Source organism: Symphalangus syndactylus, chromosome 2 (genome assembly GCF_028878055.3).
Source record: "Symphalangus syndactylus isolate Jambi chromosome 2, NHGRI_mSymSyn1-v2.1_pri, whole genome shotgun sequence".
In the NCBI taxonomy this organism is placed as follows: Eukaryota; Metazoa; Chordata; class Mammalia; order Primates; family Hylobatidae; genus Symphalangus; species Symphalangus syndactylus.
In genome coordinates, this window is record NC_072424.2 from 69548999 (window position 1) to 69554998 (window position 6000).

At 34.8% G+C, this 6000-nt stretch overlaps 1 long non-coding RNA gene across 1 annotated transcript in view; it reads right to left on the reverse strand.

Annotated features, from left to right (window-relative positions):
• The window catches only part of LOC129462937 (uncharacterized), a 29955-nt gene extending 25783 nt beyond the window's left edge, over window positions 1-4172 (reverse strand). Inside the window, exons 1-2 of the long non-coding RNA XR_008650990.2 lie at window positions 4070-4172; window positions 1791-2032 (exon numbers count right to left, since the gene is read on the reverse strand). This is a non-coding gene — a long non-coding RNA (uncharacterized lncRNA). The remainder of the gene's footprint in view (window positions 1-1790; window positions 2033-4069) is intronic.
• Window positions 4173-6000: the final 1828 nt, after the last annotated feature.

The following is a 6000-nucleotide window of genomic DNA, read 5'->3' on the forward strand; positions in this document are numbered from 1 at the left end:
GTCAAAGTTCTAATATCCAGAACTACAAGGAAGTTAAACAATTAATCTAGCAAGAAACAAATAACCCCATTAAATATTGGGCAAATGACATAAACAGACTTTTCTCAAAAGAAGGCATACAAGTGTCCAACAAACATATGAAGAAATACTCAACATCACTAGTCATCAGGGAAATGCAAATCAAAACCACAATGACATACCATCTGATACCAGTCAGATGGCTGTTTTTAAAAAGTCGAAAAAACAATAAATGCTGGTGAAGCTGAAGAAAAAAGCAAATGTTTTAACACTTTTGGTGGGAATGTAAATTAGTTCAGCTATTGTGGAAAGTAGTTTGGAGATTTCTCAAAGAACTTAAAACAGAACTATCATTTAACCCAGCAATCCCATTACTGGGTATACATCAAAAAGGAAATACATTCTTTTACCAAAATGACACATGCACTCTTACTTTCATTGTAGCACTATTCACCATAGCAAAGACATGAAGTCAACCTAACTACCTATGAGTGGCGGACTGGATAAAGAAAATGTTGTATGTATACACCACAGAATAATACACAGCCATATACGAGAATGAAAGTATGTCCTTTCAGCAACATGGATGCAGTTGGAGGCCATTATCCTAAGCAAGTTAATGCAGGAAGCGTAAACCAAATATCACATGTTCTCCCTTATAAATTGGAGCTAAACATTGGGTACTCCTGGGCATAAAGATAGCACCATTAGGCGCTGGGGATTACTAGAGGTGGGAGGGAGAAAAGCAAGTGTTGAAAAACTATTGCATACTACGCTCATTACCTGGGTTATGGAATCAATCATACCCTAAACCTCAGCATCACCCTAAATACCCATGTAACAAACCTGCACATGTACCTCCTGAATTTAAAATAAAAGTTGAAATTATAAAAAATTAAGTAAAGCCAGGAGGTTTAAGACTTAAGGACAGTCAGTGATCGAGTCTGAGTCCAAAGGTCAAAAAACACCAATATCCCAGCAACTGGGGAGGAGGAGTTCCCTCTTACTCAGCCTTTTTGTTCTATTCAAGTTGTAATTGATCATGAGATCCACTCACAGTAGAGAGGGTAACCTGCTTTACTCAGCCTACAGATTCACATGTTAGTCTCAACCAGAGACACTCTCTAGACACACACAAAACAATGTTTGGCCAAATGTCTGGACATCAAATTGTCAGATGAAATTAGCCATCATACCCGGCTGTTTTCTAGCCTAGCCTCAAGAATAGATGTGCTTCTAAATCAAGCCTGTCTTACCAGTGCTAATATTTAGTAGTGGTCAAGTTTGTTGGAGAGCTCATCTGTAACTTGAGCCAACCATTTATTACTTTAAAGCCACAGTATGGACTAGATTAATAAACTAGAGAGAGGATCTCGACATTTGGTATATCCTGTTCTGTAACCACAACCCCAGGTGGGACAGGATGAAGGAAGTAGGAGATCAAGAAGATGCTGCAAGCTTGCTCCATGGAAGGCAATAGTAATGAACTGTTTAATGTATTACCTAGTAGAGAAGACTCATTTCTTTCTAGATTTGATACTGAGTACAATATGCAAAGTTCAGCTAAAAAAAAAAAAACATTGATTTTATCACAGGAAGTATGTCTAAGTGTGACCCCTCACAGTGGTTCTTGAGGTTCTTGAAAATATGTTACCACAACCTTTGAGATGCTGACCTTGATGTTACATTGACTGCCTTATTGGCGCCAACCTCCGTTTGATAATCTACCAACAGATGGTCAGGGTATCTTGATACGCTTTCTAGTCCCTTACCTATTTGTGCATCATTTGACAGGATACTTCTGAGACAGCAAAATTTAGCTGAAGATGTTCTGGTTCATTGTTTCCAGCAAAGGTTTTGGTTTTATCTAGAATTCCTTGGTTCAAATTTATATGTGACTCCCATCTTATTCAGCCTTACTGTGACATAACAAAGATGTGACAGTTCTGTAGAGTTTCATGATCTCTTGTCATCTTCTAGAGTGTGCATTTCCAAGGGTGCTGTCTTGCTGTCTCTTGTAAACAGAAATATGTTGAGAGTTGATTTTAAAATGTTTTAAAGTTTAGCTACCTTTTGAATGGAACGTATATGATTAAATAGTTCTTTAATACTAGAACAATGAATTTCTGGCTGATATAAAGTTATTACCAAGTTCACCACTATTTATTTATAGATAAATGTTGGCATATGGATTTTTATTACACTTTTAATGGTAGTAAATTATTCTCCTCATACTTGGAGTAGTTCCACAGTAACATGTAAGAATAATGGAGAGTTCAAAGCCAAAAACCATTTGGGGTTAACATTTTCTAACGAACCATTTGGCAGAATTCAGTATATACATGATTTCAGAGCCCTTGTAAAAATATCAAAAAAATAATTTGACAATACAGATTATAAAGGATGGAATTTCACATCATTTGTTCTGAGAATTCTATTATTTTTTACCTTGATGAAATATCAGAAATTTGAACTCAATTATTTGTACAGAGATGATTGCCACAAAAGTATATCTAAAGACAGAAGTGGAAAGTATTTTAATTATGGAGCATTTAAATAAACTATGACATAATAACATGATGAATATTATGTCAGATATATAGTTTTTAAAATATTAATAAATAAAATAGTATGTATAAATTCAATTATGTATGTGTGATTGTACGTGTGGGAAAATATAACAAATTATCCACAATGTATCTTTGATTAGAGAATACAGGTGACTTTTTGTTGTTGTTATTGTTGTTGGATTTTTGCCAGTTTTCTAAAATGACATATAAAATGTAATGAGAAAAAAAAAATCCATGGGGTTTTAGAAAATAAAGCATAAAAATATTTTAGTTGGCTATTCTGCACCATTAATGTGTGGCAAATACAGGATTTTGAGGCTAAATGATAGTTAGATTGATGTACCTAGAAAAATCTCGAGTTTTACTTGCTTATGGACAAGTTTTATTATGATATTCTGAAAACCCAGAAAGACATCTTCACTTATGTGAAATTTAGGAATTTAAAAATTGAAAGAGTAAATATTTCTTGTTTTTGAAGATCCCATAAGAATTAGGCAATACTCCCAGTGATTGAATCAACCTACTATCTCTATATCTTCTGAATTTGAACGGCACCTGTGCCAGAATAACAAAAACGAAATTAAACAAACATACAACATTCACTAAATCAATAAAAGCCACACAGAGGAAATTACTATTTCCCATTAAGTATTAGATATGATAACAACAGCAAGCATGATAGCAACTTATATAAAGATTTACATTTTGTAAAACATCTACAAACAGAAGACAGTTGAATGACAAATTTATTCTAATCACATTTGCTTCAAAGAGGATTTTGCTCCATGTAAGATACTGATACATGCTGAGAAATGTTTATTAACATTATGTTTCTTTATTTTACAGGTTAGGCAATCATTTCATTTCTATACTTTTGTATAAAGTATGGAAGTACTTCATTTTTATTATTTAATTGTTTACTAAGGTCTATTGTGTCCATGTCTTGTTTTAACCACTTTATTGCTTTGTCAGATTTTCACTTCAGCAAATTCCTCAGTGAAACCCAAAATCTTAAGTAACACTAGGGGAGAATAATTTATAGCTCTGATGGTGGATAAGTCTTAAGTCTTTGTACATTATGAAATTATTTTTAAAAACTAAGAAAAAAATAAGCCAAAGTTTCAACATCATTTCTGTTTTTAGGTATTTTCAATACTAAACTTTAGTAGTTGTTAAAGAAAAAAAAATCCTAAAAGTTTTTAAAAGTAAAATAAATAAATTGTGTTGCACTTGAAAGTTTGACCTAAAATAATTTTTCTAATTAAAAACTAATTTTGTAACTGAACACTATTTGCAGTTTATACTTTGGGGGCCTGGCACGGTGGCTCACCACCTGTAATTCCAAAGCTTTGGGAGGCTGTGGTGGGAGGATCACTTGAAGCCAGAAGTCTAAGACCAGCCTGGGTAACATAGCAAGACCACATCTCTACATAAAAAACAAAAACAAAAACACAAAAACTTAGCCAGGCATGGTAGTATACCTGTAGTTCCAGCTACTCTGGAGGATCTCTTGAGGCCAGGTGGTGAAGACTACAGTGAGTCATGATCATGCCACTGTACTCCAGCCTGGGTGACAGAGCAAGACACCATCTCATAAATACATAAAAACAAAAAACAAGAACAAAACACCATACCGTGTCACAATAATTTAGGGTTTACTCAGATTCATTAGTCAATAGAATTTCAATGTCATTGACACCATCAAAGAGGCTTACGACACAATAATGATTCACCCAAAAATCCAATAACAGAAACACTTTTTCTCTGATGAAGTATTTTTTTCTATTATAGATTTCTCAAGTTATTTCTTTCTAAGTTATACAATTGTAGCAATTTATAGCCTAAACCAATTAAATTTAATAAAAATAAAGCCAACAAGTTAATTAAAAGATTTTTATCAGTGGAAGTGATACACTGGTAAAAACATTCATGTATTGAAGCCCTAACCTCCCATGGCTGTGTTTGGAAGTGGAAGGTCTGTGAGGAGGTGATAAAGGTTAAATGAGATCATGAGGGTGGGGCCTAATTCAGTAGGACTGGGGCACTTATAAAAAAGGAAGAGACACCCCCCTCTCTATGTCATGTGTGGACGCAGCAAGAAAGTGACCATCTGTAAGCCAGGAAGACAGTCCACGTTAGAAACTGCATCAGCAAGAACCTTGATCTTGGACTTACAGATTTCAGAACTGTGAGAAAATAAATGTCTGTTGTTTAAGCCACCCAGTCTATGGTGTTTTACTATGGTAGTTTGTGTAAACTAAAACCTCCATTTTCTAAATCTATACATGTGGTGAATAGAATACGGTAGTTTTGATCTAAGTGGGGGAAATGATACATGCTTTATGTTTTTTTTAATTTTTCTTATGTGAGGAATTTACAGGCCACTCCAGAATTGTCTTACTATCACTGTCACTTGTCTCGTTCATTGTAGTGGATTTATCACTTGCTGTCTTTTTTCCATTTGCCTATTTTTAAAAATGTTTTTAGGACTACCTTTAGCTTAACTGCCTTTTAAGTCCAACTTTATGTTTCAAATATTTATCCCAGCTCACAAACTTTTGAATAATTCAGATTTTTACCTCTGTGATGAGACACAAAATTGTCTAATCTAAGCTGCTGAAACCATAAGAATTCACATTAAATTGTATTTTCTGAATACTACGTTGTAAATTGGAAACCTACAGAGAGTTTCTGACTTCCAAGTGTCATCCAAGTGTCTATTTTCACTAACAGGAACCTCTCCAGTAACTACTAATTAATTATATGAACACGTATTAAGTAACTTTATGTGTTAGATACTCTTACAGGTAAGAGCATCATAGAGGATACCTTCCACCCCCCTCACCCGCACTCCACCATGAACTAGCGGTCTAAGTGGAGGATATCAACAAACAGACTATTACAGTTCAGTGGGATAAATAAATGATAGAGGTATAAAATTTTTGCTATTTTAAGTGAAATGTATCTGGGTAGCAATAAATCTCTTTGGGGCAGAGCCTGCAAAGTGTGACACTAGCTTTATTTTCTCACACTGGACACCAGAATCTTGATATTAGCTAGTCTGAGAGAGTGAACCCTGATAATAGAGGTTAGGGGGTTTTTGTTTGTTTATGTGAACATTTGTCTTTTTCCTCAGGGCTTTGTAAAGATGACAAAATGATTTGTTGGCAATAAGTGAGCACACACTATGTAATGACAACTATTTTACAGTGTCCTATATGTGTAAAGTATATATGCACAGACAAGAAACTGTAAAGGATATACAATGGGTTCTGATATCAGTGTCTTCCCTCTCACTAAGGAACAGACAATGACTCTTAACCAATGCAGCTACAGAGACAAAAGATGCCCTTCAAGGCATCCCACATGGCCCCTCCCCATGCCATCTGCCTTGTCTCCTGCATACCAGTGC